Here is a 17,496-nt window from a genome sequence, read left to right as displayed (position 1 = left end):
GTGGCAGATGCTCACTAAAAGGCAACTAAATTGTGTGGGTTGTGCTTCCTCTCTGCTGAACTGACCTCTCTCCAGGCTCCGGGGGGCTGCCCCGGAGCTGCTCCTCAGGGATGCTAGGACGTGGTGATGCAATCACCGTTGCCCACCAGGGAAGATGAGGTCATTCTGGATGAGAAGGAATTATCAACTGACAAAGTTTTAGGCGTTAAATGAACTTTGGAAATGAGCAGGATGTTCTGTTGACTTGGCCAAGCTCCCGAACAACTGAAGTTCATGGCATTTCTGAGCTTGCCCAGCACACATCATTGAAGGCAATTTTGCTTTTCCTTGTAAGGGATGGTGTATAGGTGACATTCCCTCTCCACGGGTGCTTCGGGCATGGAAGTTCTTAAAAAAGTATACAGCCACTAAATGGCAGTGGTGGATACCCCAGTTACTGGCAATGTTCAGGGTTATGGAAGAACACCCCCCTGCCCAACCTTAGTTTCTTGACATTAAAAATTTATATTGAAATACCAGCCCTGTAAAATCCATTGATTACTTGTTCTAATGCAAGAGAGAAGGCATTTCTGAACCTCTTCAGTGTTTATAATATAGATTTAATGAAGGTGGATGTTGCCAGTTTCATGGATGGTAACAACTCAGGTTGTATTCTTTCTGCCCATCATTGCTAAAGTGACATGCAATAGCAGTTTCCCTACGCTAAGCTGGTGAACGTCTTTCTCTCCTCTCAGCTTTCTAAAAATTAAGTGTAATTCAACTCCCGTGAACGTTAGCCTGCAGGTTACAAGACAGCCAAAATTCCAACTGGTGCTCATTTAAAGAGGTCATTATTCTTTTTAAATAAATAAAAAAGGAAAAAAGTTGGTCTTTATTGGCAAGAAGTGTGATTACTTTTCTCTTCCACCTACTCTGTGTTCAGTAAATCCTCTAACTTCCGTGAATTCTAAAAGCAATTTTTAAAGGTATTACAGCACAGTTTTACAACAGATAACAGACATGCTGAAAACTTATCCTTTTTTTTTTTTTTTTTGTGAAACCTTCCTAAAACAATATCTCTTTGACCTAAACTTTTGTGGTTAGCAAAGCACTAAAAACATGGAAGATATTAGATTATTGGCATAGTTAGCATAGCTGATGATCTATTTAACTAGAAGAAATAGTTAATTTTCTAAAATGCTGTTTTAAGAAAACAATAGCAAACAGAAGGTGTTTACACTCAGAAGACTAGGGTAGTGCATTTATCATTAAAAAAAACCAAAAACAAGACAGGGTCGAAAACAAACAAACAAAAAATCCCCAGCTACCCAAATAGACTGTGGAAAAGGGGAATGATTAAAAAAAAAAATCTCTGATCAAAAAAACATCTGCATGCTAATCCTGGTGTTTTCAAGTGGAACAACAGAGTAAGAGGAAAAAACCCACCCATTTAAGAAGAAATGTGAGAAGCAAACAAAAAAATAATGATGAATGGAAAAATATGACCAAGTTAGAAAAATTCCGAGAAAGAAACTGATTGAATCTGTGTGTTCTTTCACAACAGAGCTTCTGCTGGTGTGACTGCATATTCAGCGGTGTGAAAATTATAATTAAAGAATGTCAGCTCAAGCAAAATGTTTTAAAACCTTCCTATTAATAAACAGATAAACTGCTTAAAAATACTGATTAAATTAGGAAAAAGGGATGTGTTTGGGTTTTGTGTTTCAATTTCTTTCATCCACTATGACACATTTAAATAGCAGATGTCCCTCCCAGGCGGTGTTTGATAGCGGCACTGTTGATTTTGATACCGAGGTGGTAAGAACATCTTTAGGGAGGGGGTTCGTTCAGTGCTGCGTTGCAGGTCCCAGAGCTCACCGGTACCCGTGCAAGGGTCGAGTCAGAGATCCCACAACAGCAGGCGAGCTGTACCAGCCCCGTGCTGCGTCCGGGCTGGTTAACTCTGCCCGTCAGCAGGATGGATGGATGGATGAGGCAAGGTGCAGCGTGGTGCTGATACGGTGGGGCTGCTGGCAGCGCCTGCCTGGGCTGGGGGCTCTCTGCATCGCACTCGGCTCCACAGCCGTGTAGGCATGCCCTTATGAGTGCTGCAGACAAAGAGCATGACTCCGTACAACGCAGGCAGCAAGCGCTGTGCAGCGCTTTATCCCAGGTTTGGACCAGAGCGGGAGTGTGTGAGAGAAGGCTCCCCAGCGCTGCGAAACGTGGATGCGAGGTCAATGCAAACCTCTTTCGTCTCTGGGGTTTGAAAAATTTTTCACAACGGATTGCAATTAAAGTCGCTGCTTCTTTTTGTAATAGCAAGATAAAGCTATCAGGGTAATGGACAAAGGACACTCATGAGTGCCAAAAGAATTTAATTTAAGCTAAAGTGAAAATTAGTTCTGGTGGTCGCAGGTTAGACCAGATGAGCCCAATCTTGCAAATACTTATGCACAGATATATTTTTAGAGACAGAAATAGTCTCAAGCACTTACGTGTGTAGCCACTTGCTTATCATTCAGAGGTTTAAGGAAGATCTAATCATTACATGCAATGATCTTAAGGGAGATCATCATTACAATGTAGCTTAAACCCACACCTTTTTAGGTCTTTTTAAGATACTGTTCCAATGCAAATAACTCAAAGTTGGCTGAACTGTGAAAAATGGCAGTTGAAAAATAACCACTGATGTATAGACTCATCCTGGGCTCACAGGAAAATATTTGTCATTTGAAAAGCCACTCTGAGCTTACTTTTTTAGCACCCAAAAGTATCAGAGCATCTTAATATTTTTGTCAGGCTGTACCTGTGAGGCTGCAGTGCGCTTTTTCTCCCCATTGTGGCCAAGTTCTGTGTTGTGAGCAAGACGGTTTACCTGAGGTGTCATTACAAAGTGTGAGAAAATTGTCATCGTAAATCATCAATGTGAAAATAAACACAACCTCTGGGATTGCAGGATTTCTTCGAAAATTTTTGCCTTGCTATGAAGTATCCTGTAATCTAACACTAGGTTTCTGTCTTTTTCAGTTGCTGAAGTGCTGTTCTGCATTTCTCTGTTTCCAGAGAGTCACCATGGCAGTTAGACTGTTAACCCAACCTTGAAGAGCAAACAACAGCACAAGCAACAGCCTGGTTATGAAACTGTAAACATTAGCTCATCCATTTCAGAGACATTTTAACTCTCTTTCCCATTCAGACAATGAGATACAAACTGCCAACTCCAATGTCAACTGTTTAGATGCCAAAAACATTAAACATTATAAAAAAGAATTTTAAAAAATCCAGAGTAATAAAACACACATAATCACAGCCTGGTGACATCCTGATTAGACAATTTTTGAGTCATTCAAAGACAAAACTAAATACATTTCTCTCACTGTATATGTTTAACTTTGTTCTGTATAGAAATCTCACAAAAAAATGACCGGTTTGGAATTTGGCAGATGAGTAGAGAGGAATGCATTCCACTATACGTTTGCGTAGCAGAATTACGCGATGAAATATGATGCACATCTAGACAAACAAAAGGCTCCACATTTAGTGGGTAGGATTTGAAGAGAGCAGTATTTAATAATGTCAGTTCTGAGCGTGATTTTCCCTTCTCATTCTTTCATCCAGTTGTTGCCTTTTCACGCTATAGTACTTTTATATTTTGGTATCAGAAAATTATTGACCTCACATTCACAGTCAGTCTCTCTTCATTCTACAGTCCGGTCATAACTATTTGGCCACTATTTCTTGCTGCATGCTGTTTTGTTTTAGGCGACTTAATAGGAAGTAGTTAATTGGCCCTGGTGTCTTGTGGCAGAGAAAATAACAATCTTAAACTGTATTAAGCTCCCATCAGTCTTTCACTTCATGCTAATTTCTGTGCTTCTAGCTGAGCTGTTTAAAGTGCTCTGAAAACCACTTTTTTTTTTTTTTGTCACAGCAAAATACTTTAGTAAGAAACAGTGAAAGGGTTAGCCGTTTGTGGTTTAAAAGGTGTATCAGTGAAGGAGCCACTTCTTTTTTTTTTAAAAAGACTGGCGGTCCTTTCCCTCCTTCCCTTACATTATTTGCCGAGCTACATATCCCAGCAAAGCACCGGTTTAATTTTTTTTTTTTTTTAAAGTATCAGCGGACCGACTCGGAGGACAAGTTCAGTCCCGGGCCGGCGCCCGTCTCCAAAGCCTCGAGCTCCCCCACGTGGCGGCCGGGAACGGGAACGGGAGCGGGAATGGGAACGGGAACGGGAATGGGAACGGGGCCGGGAACGGGAGCGGGGCCGGGAACGGGGTCTGCGCCCGCCACCGGGGCGGGCTTCCCTGCACCTCCCGCCTGGGAACTGTGCACAAGTCGACCAGAAATTCTGCCCTGCCATCAAACGCAAACGTGCCTCGTTCAAACTGACACTGCAGCACCACTTTTAATTAAAAAAAAAAAAAAAAAAACCACAAAAAAACCCCAAACCAAACAAAACACCGCCCCCCCCCCCAATCCTTTTTTCACTGTTTTTACTGAGTCTAGTTTTGCAAGATTTTCTCCTAGAACAGTGAAGAAGGGGAAACAAATTCCCTCAGAGAGTAGCGTAGTCAGACTTCGGTGGCCTGACTCTCCCCCTTGGGTTGTGGCTCGTTTCCAGCCCGGAGTCACCCCGGGAAGGCCGCGGGCGCCACAGACCTTTGGTGTGACCCTGCGGGACTTCGGATGCTGTGGCAATTGTAAGGCCAGGTCATGTCACTTGACCGAGGAAAAGGAGCCTTCCATGAAGGAGGGCTGTGTTGTCCTGCCAGACAGACAGGGTGAACACAGCAAAGGCTGTAAGCACAGGGGCGGCGGGGCTAAAAATACCCTATCTTTCCACTGCACATTCACAGGGGAGGCATTCAACCATGGGACAGAATGGTACTGTGGAAATGGTTTAAAAGGTTTTTGCCACCAGCCGTATGTTGCCGTGCCGCTACCAGCAGTTAGTACTGATAGAGTGCAGTATTAAGTTCAGTGCAAAATCGCCTGGACTTACACCAGTCTCCACTGATGCAGAAATTAAGCGTGCAGGCTTTGTACCAGCGGGGCTGAGGGCTGCGCCTGTGTAGACCTCTCTGTGTTTAGGCTTGAGGGCAAAGACTTCCACCTGAGGTGCTGTGAGTGACCTTTTGGTCTGAGCCCTACAGAGATACCTCCATCATCTGACTCCAGCCCTTGCCTCGGTGAGCTCCAGAGCCTATGTATTGGATCAGCCTGCACCCTCTGTGAGGAGCGAGAGGGTGGGTTTGGCCCCTCTCCACCACTTATATTAGCAACATGCAGGCCATGGAGGATGAATATTTTTTTCTGGCAAGCACAAAAGTTCACCAAGATAGCAAGCACAAGAAGTCACAAGGGCTGATAGCATCAACTCTTTCCTCAAGTTTCTCAGTATCCTTCTTTCAATATATATAACAAGGCAGCGTGCTTTTATCTGGACACACTGCTGCTTCTTGCAGCTTCAATTTATACCTGGCTAGTGTCATTTCAAAATCCTGGCTTTTGAATCACATGTGAAAGCACAGAGCTTAGAGATTTTTCCCTTGAACATCCCATCCTTTCTTTACTTTTTACTAGCCTCAGCGAGAGTACTGAAGGAGCACTATATCATGCTCAGTACATTATGCCTGTGATAGTCACAGTGCAGTAATACGGACACAATTTTGCCCATCTATTTCTATAAGGTGGTTCTTTTAATGGCTTGGTAAAGCACTCATGCAATTGAGTTGCATTAACAGGGACTGAAAATGGGTTAAGTTATCGGTTTAATGAATGAAAAATCAAATACCAAAAAACCCAGCCTCTAGCCAGCTAGGTCGCAGATATCAATCTTTGGCCTTAAATAATTCTGCTATTGTTATTCCCTTTCCGCAGTCAGACCCTGTTTGCATTAGCGCAGATTGGCACCATTCCTCCAGTATAAATCTGCCCTCTCTCAGCCCTGGAAGGCTTATCCCAAAATAGGTGAATTCTTAGACTGAGCAGAGCTTTCCTAGCTGTATTACACTCCCTGCAGAGAGTATAAGTCAGGAGTTGGTCTAAAATGTCCTTTATCACCCTGTTGAATCCCTGCTGTGTTTAGCAGCTGGCACAACTTAAAATAGCCTTCAGGCTACTCTAAATATTGCTGAATTTCCCAGGAACATAGCACTAGAAGGAATCATTCAGGACACTGAGTCCAGCTCTCCCATAATCACAAGTCTCCACATAATAGACATCTAGTTTGCAGGAGTGCACAGCACACTTCACCCTTCACTACATCCTGTAACCCACCTGAGACCTGAAGTACAAGATGCAGAAGAAGCTTAAAAATGGCAATTTTACATTACAATTGTAATGTAAATGACATTACAATAAAGGAAAGGAAGAGATCAAGGGTATGATCTGGCAGAAACTGACGGAGGACTAGTAGTATATAAGGATGGCTTAAGGCCACCTTTAACCTTACCCTTGCTCCCCAAGCTGTTCTTAAGCCACAGCTTGGAATGAGTCAGGCTCCCCTGTGCTGCTTTTGTGCAATGCTAACTTTGTAATTCTTTCTAGAAGTACAAAGCATTGGCAAAAAGATTGGTGGCACTCATTTTGAATCCCAGGTACTTTGCAACTGTGTAGGAGTTTGTACCATATGGTTTCTGCTGGATCATGTAACGTCATGCTGATGCGCTGAAAAATGCATCATAAAATAGTTTTGTTTGATACTGGCCAAAAGCAAGATCTTGCTCACTGTGGTAATGTACTGCCCCAAGTCTTATGTCCCTGTCAATATATCCCCATATGAAATACATGCTTGCATGACGTGAACACTGTTCTACTGTCTTTGTAATACATGACAATAACAACTAAGGAATGCGTTGCCTCAAATTGTACCTATGCTTTACCTACTTCCTTGCTACGTTTCCACTAAAAAACCCACCACGGGCAGAGTTAATATCTTGATTACTTTTTAGGGCCCACTGAAAAGGATTATGAGCCTGTCAGTCATTCTGGTTTCTTTTAAGGAGTGATTAAAAATATGAATGTGAAATATATTCAGAAATTATTTTCAGGAGCTTGAATTTTACTTGCCAGCTTTTCCATTGCTTATTAGTTAGATTGACATTGACACGTTATTGCTCACCCAATAAACTTAAGCAATACTGGACACAGTGGCAGGGATTCATGTTTCCCAAGCAATAGTAATTCCTCTTCTTCAGAAGTCTAGCTGTTTGCAAAAGTCTGGAAAAGTTTGTGATGTCCTTACTTTCCAGTACGTCTACAGTTTTTTGCTGCAGTTGAGCCAAAAGAGGCATATCAAAATACATGTTTAAGAGCACTAGTAAGAATATGTCCAAGAAAATAGTCTCATCAGGGCACACATAGCTGTTAGAGTAAGTGATAACAAGGGAAGGGTCTTGAAATTTTCTCATGTATGAAATACAGCAACCAGAAGGTCGAAATACAGCAACCAGAAGGTCTTAGGGAAAGACTATAAAAAAAAGCTGTTAGCAGTATCTGTAACATGCAGGAATCCTGCCCCCGCTCCCATTTCCTCCTCTCCCTCATGCCCTTGCAATATGTTGTAAGGGTGCAAGTGTGAAAAAGTACACGTACGGAGTTATTCGTAGGCAGTAGAGACACTTGTCATTTTTCTTGGCGTGAGTATTTATTTTTGATGGCCAAACATCATAATTTGGCCATTATCATGGAATGAATTGGGCAGTAGGTTTTGCACCTGGCATGTTATTGATTGCCCTGAAATCTTGCAAAGGTATTAGAAGTTAAGGTATGCTTCAGGTAGATCATAGGGACCTGTTTTTCCCTGTAATCTGAATTTAGTTTATGTCCTTGATACTACATTACACTGAAAGCTCTACTTATACGCATCCTAATGTAGCCATATACTGACAGTCAACATTCATTCAGACAAAACCTTGTAAAAATCTATTTTATATAAGAATATGAATCATTTCTGACTTGTTGACTTCTATAATAAAGCAGAAGTTCTTATACTGCATTGTTTGTTGGGAGGGGAGGGAGTAGGCTGGTAGGTTTTTGTTTGAAGTGTTCTGACAAGTATATAATGTTTCACACGTATGGGCTTGACTTGTCTTGCATATTTGTGCAACACTGTGGCATCAGCAGAGACAAACATCATTTGTCAGATATCTGTGTTTTATCGGTTCTCATTCACATCACTGTTGCAATTCCCGCTACCTTCTTCCACTCTGACGGCTGCTTTGCAGTACACCCCACAACTCTAAGCTTTGTGGCCCCACCCCTAAATGTATAAATACAGAGGATAGGAAATGTTGGGGTTTTTTTTCATGTAACAGGAATAGGTACTGCAGGAACCACTGCAACGCATAATCCTGCTAAACCCAACTTCACTAATGTCCAGAAGGGAATGGGACATGCGTGGACACAAACTGCAGACTGAGAATGCCCCAGGGTCCCCATGACTGCTTTTGGAATGCCCATAATACCTCAGATGTTCAGATTCTCTAACTCTACCAGATTAGGATCCCCACATGGAAAACAGATTATCCCCATATCAGCCTATTGCTGGGATCTTTGACCATTCCTCTAGATGCTGGTCACCTTCGGAGAAGAGATACCAGACCACATCTGCCATGTGTTTGTTCTCACACAGCACAATGGCTCTAGTCCCATGTTCCATGTATTTTTTCAGTCCTTCAGGAGTTTAAATTCTGACTCAGGTTGGACTCTGCTGTAATAAAATAGCTGTGGCCTGGAAGTGTTATGATGCCCAATCTTTTAATGCACCAGCTAGAAGAGACAGAGGAGCACAGATGTAGCAAATGCCACTGCACACTATGCTCTCCAGTTACCTGGAGGCGTTATGCTGTACAAAAGCATAATGTCATCAAGTACTTGGGTGATTCAGCTCCTCCCCATCCTCAGTACTACCTTGTAAGAGGTATAATTGAGCTCTTTTTTCTGTTCTTTTCAGATTTTTTTTCTATGTGTTTTTGTAAAGTCAAACAAATAGGAAAATTAATGACAGCACATGAGTGCACCACAGAATAATGCTACTTAAGGACTGCTGTGCCCTTGGCTCCAATTAACCTTAGTGTTCGTTATAGGTTGCAGCCAGCTGCATCAATCACAGTTACTTTGGTTGGGGAAAAAAATCCATCGTTATTGCAGCCACACACAGATATATACATTATTTTCCTAAAGCATCATAATCCTCCACTTACCAAAGAGGGCCTGTGATAGCTGGGAGGAGATGAAACTCAATTTTCCTTCACATCTGCTTGATCCTTCTGTATAATCAGCACCACATGCACCAGGCAAGGTCACAAACTATGGCAATGTTCATCACAACATGCAATCTCCCCATTCTAGTGCCATTAACTGCTCAGCAACCTCTCCTTCTCCATCCCACTGTTTTTAATCTGCTAGAGCACTTCAGAGCAGGAACGGGAGAGCTTGCCTCGCAGACCCGTTTCCACGATCACTGTCACAGACCGTGCTTTGAGAAGGAGTCAGCAGTGAACCACAATCCCATTTGTTTCACTGGAATAGGAAAAAGAACATCACAGTGGGATTTAATTTCAAGTTTGCTGGCCAGCACCTGCATCTAGGAAGAGACTCTAACGGCACCAGCATTACAGGCATTGCAGCATCTCCTCTGAGTAACTTTCTAACAGTTTGCAGAGACCTGTAGCTGATCGAGAAGCAATGGGATGAAAAGCATAGTTTATTTTCTTCCTTTTATTTTTTAAAAGGGTAGAGAGTCAGTGGTGTCGTTGCCCTCTGTTACGAAGGTGGTTATTTGCAGAATGATATGGTCAACACGCACTCTGATTTTCTGAAAGCCTATTTGCTTAACCTGCATTGTTTTGGCTGAATTTTTGTTCAAAGCCTATAGTTTGCTCGAACCAGAAGTTAAAGCAGAGGACACATCACCTGAGACAAGGGTGGGAGGTTCTGCTGAATCTCACCTAACATTATTTCATATGGCTCTTGTTGCGCTACAGTTGATTCCTTCATAAACGCAGACCTTTCCCAAGCCACCTCCCTGCAGGTCTGATGGGTCAGATGCGCTCCCCTTGGCTTTGGTGCCTGCCTCTCTCCCTGACACTGTCTGGGCTCTCCTTCCTCCACGCAGGGCTCTCCTGCCCTGGCTCACAAGCCGGCTCCTCGGCCCTGCCCTGCCCCACTCTCCCTGCGTAAAGGTTTGCACGCACAAGGGTTAGAGCACCCAAACGTTAGCCGCTTACTTTGAGGTTGCCTTTAGCTCAAACAAGGCGAAGTAAAAGCAAGTAGAAGCATTATGAAATAAGCAAGATAGGCCACAGGTGCACAGAAGCAAAAAGATAACCAAGTCCCTGCCTTCCAAGTAGCAACATCAGCTCTAAATAGCTTGCTCTGTGTATCCAGCTGACGAGCTGACAGATACTTCACAGCCCTCTGGCTGAGGATTTGGTTCTTATGCAAACCTATGACTTCAGATTGCATTCATGCAAGAGGATCTGGGATTTTTATAGAACCAGATGCATCTTTTGGCAGGAGGTATATATGCGTGTGTGTGTGTGCAGGGGGGCACATTCAAATTCAAATTCTCCTCTCCCTTCTCTTTCCCTGCAAGGGAAATTGTTAACTCAGGGAAGACATTTATGTTACCAGACTAGTGTTTGCTTTTCCCAGTTTCAGAAATGCTATTGTGCTTTGGGAATGGCAAGGTGCGGTGGTCTCCAGCATAGATGATAAACAGAGTCACCTCTCTCCCGGTCTGCCAACCTGTTCTAAGACAAAATGTTCTTTGCCGTTTGGCAAAGGGAACATCTCAGTACAAAGCTTCTTCCCACACAGAGCTTTCCACCACACTTAGAGATGTGTCGCTGGAGAAAAACTAAGGCTGCCCTGAACTTGCAGAACAATCAGAAGAGTTCATTCACCTTCTTCCCTACCTGGCTCAAACACAAAATGCCTGTTTGGAACGAGTAAGTTAAATAAACTTGCTGGAAACATAAAACCATTTATTTCAATGAGTGAGAGATAAGATGCAGAAATCCATTCCTCACCTGTAATCCCTACTGTTTTTATGTGCACTGAAAAAGTACTTCTATCAGCATGATGCCAGCCCATCATTTCTTAGATAATGATCAACATTTTCTCTGTTATGCTGTGCTGCTTAGGCCTCGATTCAGCAAAGCATTCAGGTACAGCTTTATCTTTAGGTCTGCTAGCAGCCTTCAGTAAAAGCACACAGTTTGAAAGCAAAGTGCTCTGCTAAATTGGGTCCTTCACAGGACTAAAGAGAAAGCTCACACGAGAGCAAAGCAGCATTGCTTTCCTTCCAGTCACACTTGGTTTATTCACTTGCTCTTGCTGTGTACAGCTGTGGATTGCTGGCAGTGTGGATTGCTTGGATGGAATTTGAGGGATTCACAGCTTCAAAGATGAGACGTGCTAGCCTTTAAAACAAGCTTGTATAAACACAGGAAACAAAAGCATCCATGTAAACAAAGGGAGGCAATACATATATTCACACCTGAGCAAACACACACACTTTTACATGCAGTCCTGTATCAGCAGTGCTCCAGCAGCTTATATAGCACTCACTGTATCGGCAGACATAGCTCTCATTTCTGCTCTTGCTTTTCTCTTTGCTTTGTGATCAGAGCAGCACTGGGGCCAAGCCTGCTAGTTTTGCAGCACACTGTTAAAATGTATGAAGAGGTTTTGAAAGCTCTGACAGTGTCTCATCTATACTGAACTAGCATTATAGTTGTGCTCAGGGAGTGCAGCATGCTACATATCATTGAATTCCTACCTTATTTTGTATTGTCTGTGTACTTTCTGAGTTTCTGTACTTTATGCCTGTAAGCATGGATTTGTCAGTTGTCTTGCTGAGATTTGGGGGGGGGGGGGGGAGATGTTGTTTGATTTTTGAAAAGACAATGAGATTTTAAAACATATCCTCTAATTCAAAAGGCTTTTAGAGGCCGTGTGTAATCATAGAGATCAGAGGATCAGAAGTAGAAAAAACCTTAACATTGCAAATATTGAGCATTTCTGAACTCTCTGCCACAAAAGAGCCATCAGATTATCTCAATACTTCAGGGGGAGCAGGTTGTCTCCTTGTAGTCTTTACTGCCTCAGCTCCTTCCCTACCCTGGCACTAACTACACCAAGAAGAAGCACTATCTCCACAGCTGGTGTAAGATGAACTAGATTTTATTTCCTGCTGCATTACAGAGTGGCCTGTGCAAGTCACCATGGAGGTGTTTGTTAGCCTTTTGGGGGCTAACCAGGGCCACCCTAAATGCCAGGTAAATACTGATCCTGGACACACAGCCAGAGCACATGGAGCCTCTTGTGTATGAGCACACTTGGCCAACAAATGCACTAGTTTGGCAGGCTCCTGGATTATTTAGGCTCACTGTCATCCCCTTCAGAGTTGTATAGGCTGACCTCTTATATAGCCCCAAGTCCCATTTACTTCAATGAGAGGTAGAAATGTTCAGCCCTAATCACAGTTGGAGTTGGCTCAGGCTTGACACACTCTTCTGTATGAGATTTACAAAGATTTAATGTTACTTCAAGAGAGTTGCAAAAGTCCCTGAGGGAGTTCATCCATGGGAGTTAGATGCCTTCATGGGATGCACAGAAGTCAGCTGGGTGCCTAATTCCCATTAAGTTAACTCACACAAGTATTTTTGTAAGTCCCTCTTGGCACTAATCCCTCTTGGCTTCCCTTCCCTCTTCTCCTTCCCCCTTCAATCTTTTAAATAAAGATAGCACTTAGCATAAAGATGTGTAGCAAGGCTCCACTCAGTGCCTATAAAGTGCTTTTCAACTCTGGCAGAAGTGCCTAAATGTACAGTATTCAGTGAAACTGGAAAGAGTGGGGATTTTTATGGAGATGATGTGCAAGCTCTGCTCTATCAGATGCATTCATCTCAAATTTCCCTGGTGTCAACATCATACGGCTAAAAGAGGGTGCCAAATCCCCAGGGCTCTCCGTGCCTTTTGGCACTGCAATTAAATCCCCCAAGTCTGATTCCCGTTTCATCCATTTCTGCATGACTGAAGCAAGAGATGTGGTTTGAGGGATAAAAGAACAGGAGATATTTTAGCTAAAGCAACATAGCTAAGTCTTAGTTATACTTTGTTATCTTCAAAGAGAAGACAGATAGTATATAAAGCAACTGCATTACAAACAAACACATAGAGAGTAGGGAAGGGTGGAAGCATACAACTGACAAACCAGTAATTTGGTAACCGGGGGATGAAATAACAACAACTGATTTGTTTATCAGACCATTCTATTAACCTCTAATGCAACATTTCATCCTTTATAATTGAGCTTTCCATTTTGTTATTAGACCTTAATAGCTAAATTGGCATCTTGCAGACTGGGCCAGGAAATACGAGCAAGCACGGGGTTCAGAAGCAATTCAGTCCCTTCATCTATTCCGCACAGAAGCTGCATCAGCCCCCATTTGCAGCCTTGTTCCTACATCCTCTTCTGGCTGCGCTGTGCTGGCGAAGGAGGCAGCAGCATTCCTCCACCTGCAGGCCACCTTCCCAGAGCTGTTCACACAGAGCTGCTCCTGGGAGCACTCCCCACCTCCTTTGCGTCAAGACTGTACAGGTTCACTAGAGATCTGCAAGCTACAATGAGCTTATTTCGACTGAAATGGGTTAAGGCGTAGTACAGCTAACAACCTCCTCTCCTGGCAGGGCGTACAGATGAGTGTCTGGTGACAAAAAGCCTCTCAAGCCAACACAGCTGCAGCTGAGAGAGAACGTGTGGACAATACCCCACTCCCCCATCTGAGCCCGTTTGGTTGTGTAAGGTAGAGCTGCGGTACAGTTTATGCTCTATCAATTCAGGCAGGAGCAGGGAAAAGGAAAACAATCAGACAGGAGAAAGAACTTAAGCCAAACCTTTCCCTTTGCTACTGGGCCAAAGAAAGGCTGGAGAGGAGGCTTAGATGTGGTGGTTAGGGCAGTCAGATGGACGGCCTGGGTGCTATGAATATTAGAATATGTTACACAGCCTTAGCACAACAAATTGAAAAGAACCCAGCTCTGAAAGCCCCACCGGAGCATGGTGGCCAGAGGTGGGAAAAGGGCTTGAATGCTGTTCCAATTTGGTGGACACATTTTGATGTCCCAGCTGAGGCTCCTGAGGGGAAATAGAAAAAGGAGGGTCTAGCTTGTGAATCGTGCCAAGTGTTAGCTGCCACTTTGCCTGCCTGCATCAGATTTGCATAATTTTGCCCTTTCTCAATAGCAGAAGTGCACGCACCTGGAGGGCTTTGATGGCAGAAGCACGAGTGCCTGGGGAATTCTGGCACAGCCAGGGTCAGCTGGCAGCTGAGAAAAGGTTCAAAGGCTCTAAATACTCAGCTTCAGGGCCCAAGTTCTCTGTCCAGGAGAATTGATCCTATTGACTATTTTATTTCAATGGTTGGACAAATAGCACTTCCATAATTTGAAAGTTGCTTTCGCAGTTCTCAACCTTTGTCCCTCAAATGTCACTAATCCATTAAAAACCCCACATAATAAGCATTCTTACTCCATCCCTTTCTCCCATTTTTTTTTCCTTCCTGATGTACTCATCCTTTCAAAAGAGGACAAATTAATAAAGCTCGTTCCCAAAACTCTGCCAATTATGTAAGTGGAGACTGTTATCAGCCACATTTGGGAGAAAAAAAAGGCATCAAATTACCTATGCTGTCAGCTAATGCCAGAGCAGATTATATGTAAAACTGGTTATATTCATTCCAATGATTTGGTGCAACTAGTTCACTCCATGACCATGCCTGTATGTGTAACGTGACATGTTTCATGAGATAGGGAAGGAAGAAGAAAGTACCATTTGCTAATTGGAAATGGATTCCACCCTACTCTTCTCAAAGTCCCTGCAAGAAATCCTCTGAATTAAAGTAGATATAAGAAAAAGGCAAAAACCAATAAAGAATGAAGTATTATTTTCTGGCCAGTAAGAGGCTTTTACTAAAATATTATTGAGTAGTAACAAACAAACATGAAAGCTACAGAACCGCACTTGACATGAATGTCTTTTTTAAATTAAACAGACATGTTTGATTATTTGTAATCCAGTATAATCCACTGTGTAATGTTAAATATTTTAAGAGAATTTTTCTTCCATTTTTTCTCAGCATGGTTGGCCTGAAGCCAAAATGTTGTTATTTTTAAAGGCAACACTCCACTAAGGGTTTTGAATTTCTTTCATGTTGGCTCTTTTTATAGCATTTTGAAATTGATTGTGCATAGCAAATTCACAGACAGCAAAAAAACTATGGCAGCATATATCTCTCGTGTAGGTGAACTCCTGGTCTCATTTCCCAGGGTTCTGCAGCAGGAGGGACTCGTTGCTAGGAGAAATAAAACAGACCTGTAAGTATGGAAGAACAGTTAAAATCTTGCTTTTATACCTACGAAGCCAAAACACCACCAGTTCCTCCCTGCGCCTCTGCCAGAGAAGGAGAAGCAGGTGGATTTCTTAAAACACGACAGAGCTGCAGATGCCACTGGTGAAAGAACTGGGCTGAGCCTTAGTCAGGTATAGAGGTCTGGAGAGAGTCTGGGTTGCCTGTGGACTGAAACCAGGGCCCACGTTTTATCATGCAGTTTTGAATACACTGTTTAATGGCATTTTGGAGCCAAAAGATGAAGTAAATCAATTTCTGTAAGAAACAGTTTTCCTCAGTAGAAGGTAACACAGCAATTTTTCTCTGTTAGCTTCTCATTCCCTGGCAGAGACCATGATTTTGCTCCTCCTGGGGATGCAGCTAGCAGATAGAGTTTGCTACAACTATTCTGTTCCTCCTGGTCCCAACAGGTATTTTGCACCCCCCTCCACTCTCCTCCCCACAACAGGCTGCCACAGCCCCTTCCATCTGCTGTTCTCAATCTCAGCACGTTTCAGATCTTGAATTTAAACATCCAGAATTACCCATGCCACATTTGAAAGTCTGGGGCCAGGCCCCAACATGTATTAGTTTGGCTTTCCACTCAGGAGGTATTTTGTCTCGAACAATGAAAACACATTTTAAGTACAGATTGGCTTTCTTTGCATTCCAGCTCTGGGGTGGCTAGGACAACACAGGCTATTTTTCCAAATATTATTTGGCAAACATCAGACTAGAAACATGCTTTCCTAAATGAAAATGGAGATTCTCCGACAATCACCCATCTCCAGGAGCTGGGGCTTTAATTAAAATATCAATTATTGCAAGACTTGTAACGAAATTGCCAGTCAGCTGTGCTGAACATCTCACATTCCTGCCCTACACATGCAGGCTTCTGAAGAGGGAGCATCCCTTTCTTCCTAAAACTTTCTGCAATGTAAAAATAAGCTGCATGAGCAGCCCAATTCTCTTGTAAGATATTTGTATAGGCCTATAACCTCTTTCAGGGATTTCTTCTTAATTTGTATTCATTCACAACCAGCAGAGAGAATGAAAATTGTGGCAGGGAGAAACTCATTCCAGGAGTTCTGTAGCACCCTGCAGCTTAGCAAAGGTAATTTGTGTAGTTACAGCTCTTCTTTTATTGAACACATCTGCAGCAGTCATTGGATTGGGATGTTTCCTTTATGCCTCCTTGAGAGCTAGTACATGTCCTGGGTGGAAGGTTGAATTTGAAAAATGTTCATATAGCCTGTGACCAGCTATGGGAATACAAAAGCCAGACTACTTTGATCCTATCAAGCCACAGAAATACTACAATACACACAAAAAAGAGAAACAATAGAAAGGACTCATGGGTAAACAGCTATTTATTTGTTATGATCTCACCCTAAAGATTTTCTCGTTAAGACTTAATGTGGTTTGGTACAGAGGTGAGCTGGGGCACAGGGTTGGAGATCAAGCCTATAAATAACAGCAAGTAAGAAAAACAGTTTAAAAAATTGTTCAGAGCTTTTTTCCTTGTCTAAAATAGAATTTATAGACCTTGCCCTTCTACTATGAGGATGAAAATAAAGTAGGACACAACAGCCTTAAAGTGCAATTAGAAGCAATTCAGGAAAAAAACTCTAATCATGACTAAAACAAGTGCAGCTTCAGGCAAAAGGCAGAAGATGACCCACAGCCACAAGGTTGATGTTACCTAGCCAAAAGTACGAGGAATAGGATTAGATACCCAGAGTGCTCATGCAGTACTGTCCCCTCACAGTGGCTGAAAGAGACGCAATGGCAGCATGCACTCCCTTTGAAACCCAAGGGGAAATTCTGTTTGACCGAGCCAAAGTTGTCTGCCGCTCCTTTCCCATCCCTCCAAGGCTCTGAAATGTTCGGAATTAAAATGGTGACCCATTCTGCTTCTGATTTTCTTCCTGAAGTTTTGCATTTTAACATCTTTCCTGCCATACCTAGAACTACAAGTATTATGTTCACATATATCCAGGGGAAGAAAAAGACAAACATTCAAAAAGCATAGATTCCGCACTGTAGAAGTTTGTCAAAGTTTTGCACAATAGACCAACTGACAATTAATATTCCCTTTCTTCCCCAGCCA

General features: G+C 42.8%; 1 protein-coding gene across 1 annotated transcript in view; it reads left to right on the top strand.

The window, feature by feature from the left end:
- Nucleotides 1-17,496, top strand: part of CDH6 (cadherin 6) — a 106,987-nt gene that overhangs the window by 18,608 nt on the left and 70,883 nt on the right. The gene's annotated exons all lie outside the window — the stretch shown is intronic.

This window comes from Harpia harpyja, chromosome 1 (assembly GCF_026419915.1).
Source record: "Harpia harpyja isolate bHarHar1 chromosome 1, bHarHar1 primary haplotype, whole genome shotgun sequence".
NCBI lineage: Eukaryota > Metazoa > Chordata > Aves > Accipitriformes > Accipitridae > Harpia > Harpia harpyja.
This window is presented reverse-complemented; position numbering and strand designations above follow the sequence as displayed.